Source organism: Pinus tabuliformis, chromosome J, assembly GCF_031772625.1.
Source record: "Pinus tabuliformis cultivar Carrire ecotype Pingquan chromosome J, CPIR1, whole genome shotgun sequence".
NCBI lineage: Eukaryota > Viridiplantae > Streptophyta > Pinopsida > Pinales > Pinaceae > Pinus > Pinus tabuliformis.
The window spans coordinates 628,785,056-628,801,647 of record NC_142295.1 but is presented as its reverse complement, the minus strand read 5'-3'; positions in this window follow the sequence as shown (position 1 = coordinate 628,801,647).

Sequence of the window (16,592 nt, the reverse complement as noted above, 5' to 3'; positions counted from 1 at the left end):
AGTGGATAACCTGTACATTCCGATGTTAGGAAATGGAGCATCTTGCTGCAAATGAATATCATGTACTATTTCCCTTTTGGGTGGCAAACCTTTAGGTTCTTGAAATAGGATATCATATTCTGAAACAACTTTTTCTAAATCAGCGTTCTGTTTAGCATCATAGCCTTCAAATGCATTGGTTTTATCAAGGTTCTTTTCCTTTACAACCATTAGTAAAAATTGCTTGCATGAATTTACAATTCTTTTCATCTGCCCTGAGTTTATGAGAGTGTAGTTATTTTTGAGCTGATGAGCTCTTACAATATATTATATTCCATATTTTGTGGGTTGATACTTATTTTCAGTTCAATAGAAAATGTCTTTTCTATCATACAAGTAAGGAATTCCTAAAACAATACCACATATATCCAAGGGAACTATATCTAACTCAACCTCATCTACAAATGTTGACCCAAAAGCAAACCTAAGTTTACATTGTCTAGTCACTTGTAGCTTTGCTTTATCACATACCCAACCTAATGGATATGGCTTCTTGTGAGGTTTGGTTAGTAGTCCCAACTTCTTTAAAATTGCTTCAGAAATCAAGTTTACTTGTGATCCACTATCAAATAAAGTATCAATCTTTTTATGCTTGGAAATAACTCTAATATGAAAAAGCTCATGTCTTTTCCTCTCATTTTCTTCATTATCAATAGATTGTGCAGAATTGCTAGTAGATGCTTCAGAATTTTTACCTTTTATACCTATGGCTATGACTGTTGTTTCATCACCTACGTCTGACCCCAAATCTTTTTGAATAGCAGCAGCAGTCTTCTTCTTCTTGCCATCGAACTTCTTGGGTTTCAGCTCCGGATGCAAAGACCAGCAATGTGCATCATCATGTCCATCCTTCTTGTAGTGAGTGCATGAAGGTTTGTCTTTATGTACAGTGTTTGTCTTCCTCTCTTTCCATTTTTGCTTCTTCTTTTCCTTGTTCTTTCTTGTAGTGGGTTTTGATGATCCCCCAATCTCTGGGTTCACATTCTTGCCTCTAGCCTCTAGATGTGTAGCTTGAACTGATACCTCATCTATGCTAGTATGGTTAAACATGAGAATGGTGTGCCTCAAATAGCTATGCATACCACCTATATACTTTAGCAAAGTTTCAGGTGAGTCTAGAGAAATGCCTAGAATTAAAGCTCTTTTTCTAAATTCCTGGGTATAGCTTTGTACACTTTTCCCCTTTAATTGGCGAAGAGTTTGCCAACTCATCATTGCTTGCTGCATATAAGCTAGTGGATAGAATTGTTTTTTAAGGGCAGAAACAAATTCACTCCAGGTAGAAAGAATTTTACCATGCTTCTTCAAATCAGCTTGTGTCCTGCCTTCCCACCACACTAGGGCAGTTCCTCCAAGGCAAAGGTTAGCCAGCTGAATCTTTCTCCTTTCTGAATCGATGTTCTGCACCCTGCAATATACATCAATCTGTCTAATCCAATTATCTAGCTTTTCTGCATTTAATTCTCCATCATATATTGGCAAATCAAATTTTACATCTAATTTAATCAAAGATGTTTTCTTCTTTTTATTTTCAGGGCTAGAAGGAGGTGTTGATAGAGGAGGCTCTTCCCTTTTCCCTTTGCCTTCTAAATGGCCATCTAGAAGAGATTCCTCTATCCCTTTGTCTTGTTTGCAGGTTGAAGTACTTTCACCTCGACCTTTCTTAAATTATCGATACATCTCTTCTACCATGGCTCTCATGGTCATGAAAATGTCCATGAACTGAGAGTCTAATTCCAAGGGAATTTCTTCTGCCATTTTCCTCCTAGGATAGACTCTTCCAATTTCTGGGTTAGCCTCAACCATTTCTCCTTCTCCTAATTTGAGCTTTGACCTAGTTAGCATTCAACAATTTAGCACAAGCTTGTCTAACCTTAGCAAACCTAGAGCTCTCATACCACTTGATCTGAAAATGAGATCTTAGACAATTATTAAGGTATTATAGACTTATGTGCATGGATTTGCCTATGTTACTTTGTGAAATGGATCGATAAGATTGCGAAATACATAGACAATGAAGCAGTTAAAGAACATAATAGAAAAACACACATAAACACAGCAAGTTTAATAATGAGTTCACCCAACACTCCTAGCCTACGTCTCCTGGTCCAGCCTTCAGTGATGACCTCTCTATTATGTCTTCAGAAGTAGAGTTTTTACAAAAGTGAGCTCAATTTGAGTCTCACATAATAGATACAAAACAACAAAGCTTCACTTGGATCCCCAAGTCTTTCTGAGTACACAGACTCTCATCACTGACTCTATCTCTCTGTTTTCTCTCTGTCTCAACACTGCTTACGTCTGTCTTTGTCAGTCTATGGCTTTAAAGCCAATCGGCGATGTCTATTTGTTTCTCCTTCTCGGGCTCTTTGGCTTCCCCGCCTCTGTCCGCTCAAATCCCCCTCTGAGTGTTAGCAATCATTGCTAAACACTTTCAGGGATGGTGGCCACCTGTTTTGTAACGGAATGGGTCATCGGGCCTTTGAAATCCCCAGAAACAGTGTTCTCTGTGTTCATAGAGAAATACACTAAAAACACAGGAAATTCGCCAAACTGTCGTTTATCGGATTTGAAATACTATAAATTCCCCTTATAACTCCTATCAGGTCCGCCTTTATGTCGCTTATCGCATCTCCACTGTTGATCTGGAAGATCTAGATCCAACGGCTGTGGTTCATTTCGGGCGGCCCATGCGTACGGGAGTTAACCGCCCGAAAAGAGTGGTTTTCTCTCTCCAGGGCCTAGACACATGGCAGCCAATGTATGGGCTCAGGCGGAGCCCAGCCAAAACCTCTTACCGCCTTCGGTCCTCCCAAAATCCCGCTTGTTTTATGGTTTCCTTTTATATTTAAAAATACATTAAAACATGAAAATACCGCTCATTTCAGACTTGAAATAATATATATTTGCATTAACAAACCCTTTCGCGTCCAATTCATTGCATCAGCGCATTTTCTTTTTTTTTTTTTCGTTTATTTAACGAAAATGTGATTTACATTGAAAAAGCCCTTTTTCCGGACTTGAAAATATATCAAATATCATTTATAATTTTATCGGGTCTGGTTCATCGCAGTCGCATTTGTTATCGGCCCTGCTCCCTTGCATTGCTTCGATGCGATATTGCGATATTGCAATCGCATGTCGCCAATCCTCTGGGCAACGGTTAAGTCCATATATATATATATATAAGCGATGCGATAGCGCGATTAAATCTGGACCATTGATCTACACAGATAGATCAACGGCTCTCATTTAGTCGCGCTTCCCATATAGCCGCCTCCGATAAGCTCTGCCTACCTTCGCCGATTGCTATATGCTGATCGGATCTGGACCGTTGATTGGCCAGATCCGACAGCTCTCATGCAAAATAGTTTTAAACCGCCGATACTCTGTTTTTCAATGTTTTCTCTATGTCTTTTCCTCCCAAAAGTGTAATCCGACTTTTCTAAAAGTTCTTCTCATGCGATAGTTTTCATCTTTAGAAGACTTAGAGAGTTTTCTACGATCCATTTGGATCAGTAACTGAACCAAAGCTATTACAGGGCTTCCAGAGCGTTTTTTCAACCAGGGCTTCCAGGACTAATAACTCAACCTAGGCTAAGGAAACATGAGAACCAACAAAAACAAAGCAATGAAAGTAAACCCACAATCACCATGGCTATCCAAGAAATGGCAAGCCTAGGCAATTCACTATCGATCCAAGCAATCCTCCATGCCAATGATAGATCACAACCAAGAAACCACTTGAATGTTCCATGCATGCCAAAACTAGTGAATAAATCATACATGCAACTCGATACCTGCAAGAAAATATGATGTAGTTGTTGATGTCGATGCCTTCTTGTGCTTTCTTGTTCTTCCTATGCCTTATTGCTCCAAGAATCCAAGTATGCCACACCCTCCAAGAGTGTTCCAAGAAAAATCTAAGTCTACAAGAGTATGAGAGAGAGAGAGAATAATGAGAGAGCTCCAAAGTTAAACTAACCAAGTCTTGCCCACTAATCCTCATAAGCCCTTTTATTAATGAGGCCTCTATTTTCTTCATTTTCCATTATTTTCCTTCAATTTCCTCCTAACATGCAACATGTGACCTTTCACCTTCCTTTTCTCCTAATTTGCATTATTTTCATAAATAAATGTGTCAAAATACCTTTTTTCCTCTTTAATGCCTTAGCCATTGCCTTTGCCAATTTCCTTAGCCATAAACAACCAAATGAACACCCACTAGGATGTCCTGCCCACCATTAAGCTTGGAATACGTGTCCCATCATCCATGGTATTTATATATTTTTACATGTAATTTTCACCAGGGCTGTTACAGAAACTATTCTGAAGTCTATCTCAAGCTGAAAGGGCTGAGCTCCAAACTCTGCAAGGATGAAGTGTTGTGGTACTTTCTGTTTGCATCTAATGATGCGACGGAGAAGAAGAATCTGGACTCTCTTAGCTAAAGCCCAATCTAACTCAAGTAAAGACAGTCCCCAAATCTTTGAGCCATATAGAACAATGGGACAGATCAAGGTGTCCATGAGGTTCATCTTGGATGAGATGTTCTGAAAGTGATGTCAAAAGCATTGTTTCTCAAGAAGGGCTAAGGATCCATATCCTTTGTTGATCTAAGGCTAAAGTGATGGTCGCAAACTGAAGCAGGGACCTAAGAATTCCACCCCCAAGTAATGATACGTGTTGGTGATCTCAATATCCTCCCCTTTAAATAGGAAGTGAATGTTCGAGGTTTTCTTCACCCCATTGAAGATCGTAAGCTGGTTTTACCCAAGTTGACCGTCAACTGTTGAAGATCACAAAACAGAGCTAACGCATTCAACTACCTATGTAATCCTTCTGAGTATGAGGAGAGGAGGACCACATCGTCAACAAAGAGTAGAATAGATATCAGAACCTGGTGAAGAAGGCAGCCATCAGTGTCCTAGATATGCTCGTATAGAAATGCCTCCAACTCATCAATATAGATCCCAAATAGTGTAGGGGACAATGGACAACCCTGTTTAACCCCAATAGTGTTGCAAATGAAATTATACATCCCATGAGCCGCGCGAAGACGACCAAGGACAAACTCATATAGGCACATAATAGTTGTTATTAGGGTCGCAAACATGCCAATATCTCTGAGTCTCTGGGGTAAGGCTTCCCTCAGAACATAGTCGAAAGCTTTTTGAAAATCTATGAAACGACAATAGACTTTCAAACAGCGGTGTTGTGCCTCCTCAATCACGACGTAGAGGGTCAAGATGTGGTCAATGGTCTGATGAGTCGATCGAAAATCTGCCTGTCCCCTAGCTCTGAGTTATTTTTTCCCAAAGTCACTTGAGAGCTTCATATTTAGAACAATGGAATACAACTTCAGGGATAGATATTCTCACATAAATATGAGTAAAAATAATAAAAGTAATTTGTAATATAAAAGTAATACTCACTTTGTAATCTTACCTTTTCTCATTTCATTTGTAAAAATAAATATGTTAGATCTTATACTTTTGTGAACCATATTAATAACAAATTTGTTTTTCGGATAAATATCTTAAAAACTCCCTTTTAAATTATTATAAATTTGCCAATTTAACGCACATCTCCCAATTTTCCAAATTAATGACACCATCACAATTAACTAACGCCCAAAGTAGAAGCCACCCCATCAAAATTAAAGTTGTCCCCTCCCTCAAAAGGAGAGGATGGAAGGCTTTAATAAATATGTCTCTTAATTAGGCCGATAGGCCTTCTTTTGAATCAGTTAATCGTCTACACCTTTTTTTTTTTTTGACAATTGGCGCACAATTTGTAAAACACGTATGTGGTTGGGCTTTAAACACCCATCTCCTTTGCTACACGTATCTATGTATTTCCCGAGTTTACTTGCTACACGTATCTATGTATTGCCCGAGTTTACTCTATAGTTACATTTGTCCACATTTACACCACGACGGCTCCATTTTCGGAAGAGTATCTCTATTTTTGGCAACTTCAATCATTCTGCCAGCGAATTTTTTGCTGCACGACCTCTGTCGCCGTATGAAAACTGGAGGCTGAGAAAGGTTTGAACGTGTCGTGGGTTCGCTTTCCATATCATCCATGAGACCTGTCAGAGAGAAGAAGACCATGTAAAGGTTGACGTAGGGCTTGACGTCTCAGGCTTCACTTCCACAATTGCTTTGTTGTGGTAAATTCACCTCAATTATTCTTCTTAAATTAACCTTTAATAATGCATGATTCTCACTCACTCTCGGACTGATTACTGAAGACAATTGTTTTTGTTTCTTCGCCTTCATTTAATTGCAGGGTTGTGATGGGTCGGTGTTGATCAGTGGCCCATCTGCAAAGAGAAATGCACCTCCAAATATTGGATTGAGAGTATTCGAAGTCCTTGACGAGACCAAGAAAAAACTTGAAGCAGAATGCCCAGGAGTTGTTTCATGTGCTGATACACTTGCCATTGCAGCACGTGATGTTGTAATACTTGTAGCTATCACATTTTTCATTCCAGGAAGCCTGAGAATTCCGGGAGCAAGCCCTATGTCTGCCTTTATAACCAGTCATCCCCGGATTGATACTCGTGGGTTCGCTTTCCCTATCTTCCATTCGAAATTTGAAACGACGGGAGCTTTAAATAGATGGAAGACAAAATCTATTTATCAAATCATAAAAAATAACAGAAGATCGTCAATCTAAACATGTAAGGAGATGCATTCTTGTGGATATCAAGGATCCAATTCCGAAGAAAATTTAATTAATAAAAATGGATAGCATTCAAAAATTCACAATGAACAAGGTCACATGGAAGACAGATGCCTGCGAAAGTGATGATCAATTCAAAGGAAGATTTAGCGGTTGCTGCTAGAGAAGACCAATTAAAGCAATCGCAGCCAAAGGCTTTGAAGAAAATTGAAATTTTTTCCTTGAAGACGTTATTTCCTTCTTCAGGGTTTGTATATAGATTTATATATTTTTCTATTGCTACAATTTGCCAACAATTTTCTCATGTAACCCGTTTGATTTTGAGATTTATTGTTAACTTCCGCGGGGTAATCGTGTCACTGGAAGTTGTGTAATTTACAACTATGGTTGTTATTAGTGTTTAGTCACTATTGTCATATCATTTTTTATACTTTATATATATATTCATTCTCTTTAAAAATCTATTTGTATTTGTGGTTCATACAAGTACAATTTTCTCATGTAAATCGTTTTATTTTAAGATTTCTTGTTAACTTCCGCAAGGTAATCATGTCATTGGAAGCTATCTAATTTACAACTATGGTTGTTGTTAGTCTTTAGTCACGATTGTCATATCCTTGTTTATATATATATATATATATTCATTCTCTCTTAAAAAAAATTCTATTTTTGATTCATACAAGTATAGGTTTGATATCAAACACCTACATTGACTTTGCTAGTCTCTAGCAATAAATTTTATTTGTGTCTTCACTTTTACAGATTGACATCTTCTGTTCTCACTCCCTCCAAATGTTTCCATGGAATACCATTATAAATTGAACCCAATCAAATTTGAGCTTTCTTTATTTTATATTTTCATAACCGTGTAGAGTTATATTTTGTAAAGTTTGATAATTATTGGACAATTAGCTTGTAAAAGAACCACTCTTCTATGTAGGATAAAATAATAATTATCTACGTCTTTATTTTCCTTTATGCCAAAAGTTTTTGTTTTTACTCTATCCATTAGGGTTAATAATGTACTTGTTATCACTACAGCTATACGTGTAGCTAACACCAATTAAAGCAGTCCTTGCTAGAGGCTTTGAAGAAAACGTGGAAAGCTAAAAGTTTGAAGTCCAGACCTCTCGCCTTATCCATAATTTTGGTATGGAAAATCGTATTATTGATAATTATGGTATGGAAACGTATACTATTAAGTGAATTAGCATATTAAATTATTGGGTATTATTAATAGTTGAAATATTTCATTAGGACTTAAATGTGTCATTAAGGCATTTAGCATATTAAATTATTGGGTATTATTAATAGTTGAAATATTTCATTAGGACTTAAATGTGTTAGTGAGGCATTGGAATTTGGATGAATATGATCATAATAATGATTTTTTTATATATCAACAATTAACATACATTAAAAAAATTAATATTTTTTTTGGAAATTGACTTTTAAAATATATTATAATTTATTTTCCAATTTTCAGATTAAAAAAACCATATTTTTATTTTTTATTTTTAAAATGTATTGCTTACATTTATCTCTATCTTTATCTTTATTTTATGTTAAATATGAATTATTTATTTTTAATTTGGAGTTTTTTTTGGAAATTGACTTTTAAATATATTATAATTTATTTTCCAATTTTTTAAATGAATATATAAATATATATATATATATATATATATATTGTATTGCTTACATTTATCTCTATCTTTATCTTTATTTTATTTTAAATATGAATTATTTATTTTTATTTTGGAGTTTTATTTGGGAAATAATATCAAAGTTACGAGTTTGAAAATGGTTTAATTTAAATTCAGAAAGAGAGAATGACATTAATAAATTTGTGGACGATTTTTATAGTTTGATCCATAGATATTGATTTTCAATGCTATGTTTCTCATGATGTTGTAATTTTAATGGAGTTGCCTTTAGTGCTACTTTTTGGGCTTTCTGGAATCCAGTGGAAAAATTTGAGGTGAAATCTTTATTTGTGTTATTTAAACTGATTTTTTACTGTATATATGGATTTAACACCCCCCAACGACACTTTTATTGTGAAGGGGTTACCCACCGGAAAAGTCCAAAATGTCTCACTAAAGACAACTCAAATTTTAATTTTGAAAATACACTTATGTTATAATAAGTAATTTTAATTTTAATTTAAAAAAACAAATGACATGCTATTAATACTAATATGAAATTTAATTTTAAATTTTATTAATAATATAAAATTATTATTAACACTATTATCAATTTTACAAAATAATAAATAAATATCTATTTTTTTAATTAAAAAAAAAAAGAGAAACTTTCTAATCAATCACAATTAAAACAATATTATTCAAAAATATTAAAACATTTCTAAATATTTATTAAACCAACATACACTTGTATATATTCATTTAAAATATCAAAAGTAGAAATATCACGTCAAGAAAACAATACATGTTTCGGGCCTTATACTTAAGAGCATGTGTTTCCTCCTAAGAGGTCACAGGCTCAAAAGCTGAGCGACCATTTGAATTTGGTGTTGGCTTGACCGTGATCTCAAAAATAGATAATAATAATATTAATTAACTAAATTACTTGAAATAATAATAATAATAAATAACTAAATTACTTAAAATTTCTCATATTTTTATCACATGAAAATTGTTTCCCCTTTTTAAATTATGAAGCATGATCCTTCTCTTGACCATATTTTTTTAGGCTAAGAAATTTCCTTATTTCCTTCAATTATGCACCACTTCAAGAATTGAAACTTAGGTTCAACATAATGTTTAATCTTTATTGGTTCTTGTTGTACTAAGGCCAAACCCGACTACTTCATACAATGCTTGTCAACCCACTTTTTTGTGCAACCAAAATTATATTTATGTTTTGCAAAGATAATATGTAAATTAAGTAAAAAGATCGGATAATTATCTATATTTGTTACCTTGAGAAATCGACATAAATGAGTATAAAGATATACAAAAAGATTTGGAGATATATAAAATTTTAAAAACATTAAAAAAATACAATAAATAACTTAAATTTAATTTATCAATTATTATTTGTTTAATTATGAAAACCAAATACAATTTTTTAATTTAAAAATATTATCGGCCTCTCTTTGCACCTTTTCGGGCAATGGCTAGTGTTAACTCTTTTTGCATTTAATCTCTAACTGGTTCATGCCCCTCGTGTTCTTAATAATCGAAAAGACGGAATGCTCAATACAGACCACATCAGCTCTTGTTCACCATGCAACATTCTTTCTCAAACCCTAAACCCTACATTTTAAATCTGCCACTACTCAATTATAGAATCCTTCTTCCTGGTTATTTTTGTTTCGATTTGATATTTTCGTAGTAGATTTCATCGAAATCCTGCAATGTTAGGAAGTCTTCTGCCACTATGTTTGGTTAGAAATCGTTTATCATTGACTCACAGTTTAATAAAAATCCCAAATGCACATGGATTTGGTTGCGGGTTCGACTCCATCTATCCCAATTCTTGTATTCTGTCATCGACTTGTGGACTATTGGAGAAATGTCGGAACATGGGAGGCAGACCGAGGACATTCCCAGGAGGGCTCAGCAAATGGAAATGGAAGATATTGCATGAGAAGAAGGCCAGACAGAAAGAAAAAACTCTCTTGCAGCAAGATAGGCAAGTTTCCTTGGCCCGAATCAGGTCCCAACTTAGAGGTAAGATATTCGAAAACAATGATGATAACACTCATAATATTAACATCGCCAAACAAGATCCTTCACATCATCCCATCACCCCCAAGGATCAAATTGCTGCACTTTCTGATAGCTTTATGAAGATGGATGTTGAAGATCTGTGGAATGAAGACGATGGACCATTGACTAGCGATCCATCCCCACCACCACCATCAACTCATGGCGATGGAGCTGAAAACACTGCAGAAGTTCATAGATGGAATAAGGAGAAAGAGTCTTTGAAGGGGAGCGTTAAAGACAGTTAGAGAAAGTATGGCTCAAGGTCGATTTTATTTTCCAACCCACAGCTTATACAGGGCTTCCAGAGCGTTTGTCCAACCAAGGCTTCCAGAACTAGTAACTCAACCCACAAATTATACAGGGCTTCCAAAGCGTTTGTCCAACCAAGGCTTCCAAGACTAGTAACTCAACCCACCAAGGGCTTCCATTGCATTTGTTCAACCAATGCTTCAAGGACTAGTAACTCAACCCAAGATGTTACAGGGCTTCCAGGATTAGTAACTCAAACAAAGTTATTACAGGGCTTCCAGGATTAGTAACTCAACCAAAGCTATTACAGGGCTTCCAGAGCATTTTTTCAACCAAGGCTTCCAGGACTAATAACTCAACCCAAGCTAAGGAAACATGAGAACCAACAAAAAAAAAGCAATGAAAGTAAACCCACAATCACCATGGCTATCCAAGAAATGGCAAGGCTAGGAATTCCACTGTTGATTCAGGCAATCCTCCATGCCAATGATAGATTACAACCAAGAAACCACATGTGCCATGCATGCCAAAACTAGTGAATAAATCATACATGCAACTCGATACCTGCAAGCAAATCTGATGTAGTTGTTGATGCCAATGCCTTCTTGTGCTTTCCTGTTCTTCCTTTGCCTTATTGCTCCAAGAATCCAAGTATGCCACACCCTCTAAGAGTGTTCCAAGAAAACTCTAAGTCTCCAAGAGTATGAGAGAGAGAGAGAATAATGAGGGAGCTCCAAAGCTAAACTAACCAAGTCTTGCCCACTGATCATCATAAGCCTTTTTATTAATGAGGCCTCTATTTTCTTCATTTTCCATTATTTTCCTTCAATTTCCTTCTCATGTGCAACATGTGACCTTTCACCTTTCTTTTCTCCTAATTTCCATTATTTTCATAAATAAATGTTGAAAATAGAAACAAGGAATGAAAAAAATAAAAATGTTAAAAACAACATTGCTATAGATAGCATTTTAGGATAGATTCCAATTTTAGTTAGTCCTTGAATTAAAATTCGAATTTAGTCTCACTAGCTATTTGAAAAATAATTAATTAATTCATATTGAGTTAATTAGTTGGAGAAAATCAAACATGAAGTCTATGTGAAGACATGCAACAGTTATTCCTTTGATTGAGGAAGTTATCCCTTAATTAAGGAGATAAGGATGAGTTGTATTTGAGTTGTAATTAGTTAGCTCAGTTAACTGAGTTAAGTCTAGTTAAATTAGTTCCAAACAATTGGAAGAACTAATTGTGAGTTCAGTCAGTTAATGCATGCATGCATGCAACTAGTGTTCTCCAGAGAACTGAATATTCTCTCATAAATAACTCATGCATGTCAGTTCAGAAAAAGACCCAGTTGAAATTAAAGGAAGGGACAGTGTACTATTAGTGGGAGTAATTTTCCTATATAGGAAACTCATCCATGCAGAAGGAATTATCTCCTTCAGGATTGTGCAGTTATTTCAGAGGACAATGTCGTGTGTGAGAGGAGAATTCACACAGGTTGCAGCGAGAGAACCCAGGAAAAACTGCGCAAGGAAAAAGGAGGCTTGGAGGACTAAAGGAAGGCATATGTGTTGTCTATTCTTTCTATGAACAGTAGTGAGGGATTATACTGAGAGCTTGATAGCTTGTGAGGTAAATCTTTGTGTAATCCTGAGATATTTCCACTTGTATGATAACACAGATATTGGGGTTTTTAGCTGAGGATTTCCCCAGAGTATGCTTCCGTGTTTCATGTGTGATTGATTTCTTCTTCATCTGTTATATGTGTTCTATTTGATCTTGCTAAAAATCGAATAAGCTTCCGCAAGTTTGATTGTAGAAGTTGATTAAGTATATTGCTTTAGAACATTACATTATCAATTTGATCTATAGTAAGAATTTCTACATGGTATCAGAGCTGGATCTGTAGAAAAATTCTACATGGTATCGGAGCTAGATCTGTAGAAAAATTCTACATGGTATGAGAGCAAAGGTAATCGAAGCAGAGAACAGCATACTGTGAAGGGAGAAAGTTGAAGTTTTGAAGTTCTTGATTGTAGGTACAAAATCGATTTCTTGTCACATCTCAAAATTCACCAATGGCATTCAATGGTTTGAGACTCAAGTATGCCCTCGATGGCAACTTGAATTATATAGCCTGGAAGGATTGCATGGAAGCAGTATTAGACGAAAATGGTTTGAAGGACTTCAAAGATCAAGAAGTCCCCAAGCCAGCAACAACTAATGCTACAGAATTGGCGGAATGGAAGAAATGTGTGCTAGAGCGAGGAGGATTCTTCTGGAGGGAGTTCGGGACCATATTGTCTCAAGTCTCCATGGGAAGGAGACACCATTTTCAATGTGAAAAACATTGAAGGATCTATATCAAAACAGCAATGACCAGAGGAAGCTGGCGCTGCAGGACAAGCTTTGAAAAATCAAGTGTGAAAAGGGAGACACGATCTCTACATTTCTGAACAAGCTCACCACCTGCAAAGATGATATTGGAAGTGTAGCAATCATTGTAGCTGATGATGATATGGTGATTCTTGCTCTCCTCGGTCTTCCTAAGAGCTAGCATAGCTACTAGGACTCAGTGAATGGAAGAGAGAAACTGCCAGATTGGGAACGACTATGGTCAGATCTGATGGAGGAGGAGATCTGGAGAAACACCAAAGATGGTTCTTCATCTAAGTATGATGATGAAGAAAATCTAGCATTAGCCAGTAAGACTAAGAAGGAGAAAGGGAAGGCTTCCCATCCCAAATCGAGTTCTTCTAATGGTGGGAAGAAGATTGACAAATCTAAAGTGTAATGCTTTAATTGTCATGAGGTGGGACATTATGCAACAAATTGTCCATTGAAGAAATCCAAGAAGGGATCCTCGAAGGGATCAGATGGTGAGGCACTGGCCTCACAGTTCGAATTGGATTTTACCCTCATCGCATGCATGGTTTCATCGATGTGGGTTGTGGTTGGTTTCTTGACAATGGAGCCTCATCCCACATGACCGGCGATAAGAATTTGTTCAGTACCTTGGAGAAGAAAGACCTCCAGATGCGCATAGAGATGGGAAATGATGAAAAGTATAGTGTTTTAGGAGTGGGCACAGTTGCTTTTCAGAGGGAGCATGGAACTCGTATCACCTTGACAAATGTGAAGTATGTGCCTGGACTGAAGAAGAACTTGGTATTGATCACGATTGTGGAGGATAAAGGCTATGATGTAGTCTTCAGTAAGGGAAAGGTTTTCCTTAGACACATCACCATGAGACAGGTGAAGCAGATCAGTTCACGAGTCAAGAACTTGTATGCTCTTGAGGTTCAAGATGCATGCAAAGCCTTGAGAAGAAAGGCAACTGTTGGAGACTCGGTGGTTGAGAGGGAGAGTACATTACCTCTCAACATGCAGCACCAGAAGAAATCTTAGACAATTGTGGAGGAGCCACAATTGGTGAAGCAGCTTCAGGAGGCTGTGGAGCAGCCACAACTGGAGAAGCAGAGAGGAGACCAAGCAAAGGCATCCACTCATGCAGAGACATCCAATAGGGGGAAATTTCGAGCCAAGTGGGCAGAGGGATCACATGCATCCATACCTCCAAGTGTGAGGTGGTGCGATGTGAAGTGATAGTCCTAAGAAGGCTGAAATAGGGGCAGGATCCTTGAGGTACCCAACCTCTTTGATTAGACCTTGCTACGGGAACCCCGACGAGGAGTAGTAGGACTGGTTGAGTGGGTAGAGATGAATGCGAATGGAGCGGAAGAGAGAGCTACAGTGCACGAGTCCCAAGATAGTGCAAAGCTAGCAGGCTGCAGCAACGCGAGAGGCACAGGAGTGTTGCACCAGTGCAGGATGGCATAGAGAGGTGTGAAATGGTGTGAGATGCAAGGAGTGTTGTAGCAACGCTAGAGAGGGAGCACTTGTCAGCGACAGAGGGAGCTTCAGCATCAAAGGGTGTTTCTAGACCAACAGGGAGGTCAATTGGGAGATCAGTTACTTTCTTCTCAGTAACTAAGTTGCAGTGCAGCAGTGGGCAGCACGATGCAACATGATGAGAGGAGGCGCAATGCAGATGAAGTGTTGGGAGATAGGACCAGTAGCAGCACGGATGCAGCAGGAGGAATCAGTGTGATTGATGTAGTCAGAGATCAAGGTGACAGAGGCTAGAGCAGTCAGACACTGAAGAGCACAGAGGTGTAGAGTTTTTCAGTCGACAGAGGCAATAACAGTTAGCGACTTTGATGACAAAGGCATCATTCTGATTCAGGTTGGATATTTTTTTGTTTATGAGTTGTTGGAGCAACAACACTAGTGAGAAGTGTTGCATACGGAACATTCCAAAGGTTCAAGATCGGGTTCGAGTTGAATGCCTTTCTTGTTGAAAGGGAGTGTTGAAAATAGCAACAAGGAATGCAAAAAATAAAAATGCTAAAAATAGCATTGCTATAGATAGCATTTCAAGATAGATTCCAATTTTAATTAGTCCCTGAATTCAAATTGAGAATTCAAATTCAAATTTACTCTCACTAGTTGTTTGAAAAATAATTAATTAATTCATCTTGAGTTAATTAGTTGGAGAAAATCAAACATGAAGTCTATGTGAAGACATGCAACAGTTATTCCTTTGATTGAGGAAGTTATCCTTTAATTAAGGAGATAGGGATGAGTTGTATTTGAGTTGTAATTAGTTAGCTCAGTTAACTGAGTTAAGTCCAATTAAATTATTTCCAAAGAGTTGGAGGAACTAATTGTGAGTTCAATCAGTTAATGCATGCATGCATGCAACTAGTGTTCTCCAGATAATTGAATATTCTCTCATAAATAACTCATGTATGTCATTTCAGAGAAAGACCCAATTGAGATTAAAGGAAGGGATAGTGTACTATCAGTTGGAGGAATTTTCCTATATAGGAAACTCATCCATGCAGAAGGAATTATCTCCTTCAGGATTGCGCAATTATTTCAGAGGACAGTGTTGTGTGTGAGAGGAGAATTCACACGGGTTGCAGCCAGAGGACCCAAGATAAACTGCGTAAGGAAATAGGAGGCTTGGAGGACTAAAGGAAGGAATATGTGTTGTCTATTCTGTCTATGAACAACAGTGAGGGATTGTACTAAGAGCTGGATAGCTTGTGAGCTAAAGCTTTGTGTAATCCTGAGATATTTCCACTCGTATGATAATACAGATATCGGGGTTTTTAGCTGAGGCTTTCCCCAGAGTATGCTTATGTTTTTCATGTGTGATTGATTTCTTCTTCATTTATTATATGTGTTCTATTTGATCTTGCTCAAAATCGATTAAGCTTTCGTGAGTTTGATTGTAGAAGTAGATTAAGTATATTTCTTTATAACATTGCATTATCAGTTTAATCTATAGGAGAATTTCTACAATAAATGTGTCAAAATACCTTTTTGCCTCTTTAATGCCTTAGCCATTGCCTTTGCCAATTTCCTTAGCCATAAACAACCAAATGAACACCCCCTAGGCTGTCCTGCCCACCATTCAACTTGGAATACATGTCCCATCATCCATGGTATTTATATATTTTTACATGGAATTTTCACCAGGGCTGTTACAGAAACCATTATGGAGACTGTCTCAAGCCGAAAGGGATGAGCTCCAAACTCTGCAAGGATGGTGTGTTGCGGTACTATCTATTTGCATCTAATGACGTGATGGAGAAGAAGAATCTGGACTCTCTCAGCTAAAGCCCAATCTGACTCAAGTAAAAATGGTCCCCAAACCTCTGAGCCATATAGAACAATGGGACATATCAAGGTGTCCATGAGTTTCATCTTGGATGAGATGTCCTGGACGTCGAAACCATTATTTCTCGAGAAGCGCTAAGATTCCATATCCTTTGTTGATCTAAGGCTGAAGTGTTGGTCGCAAA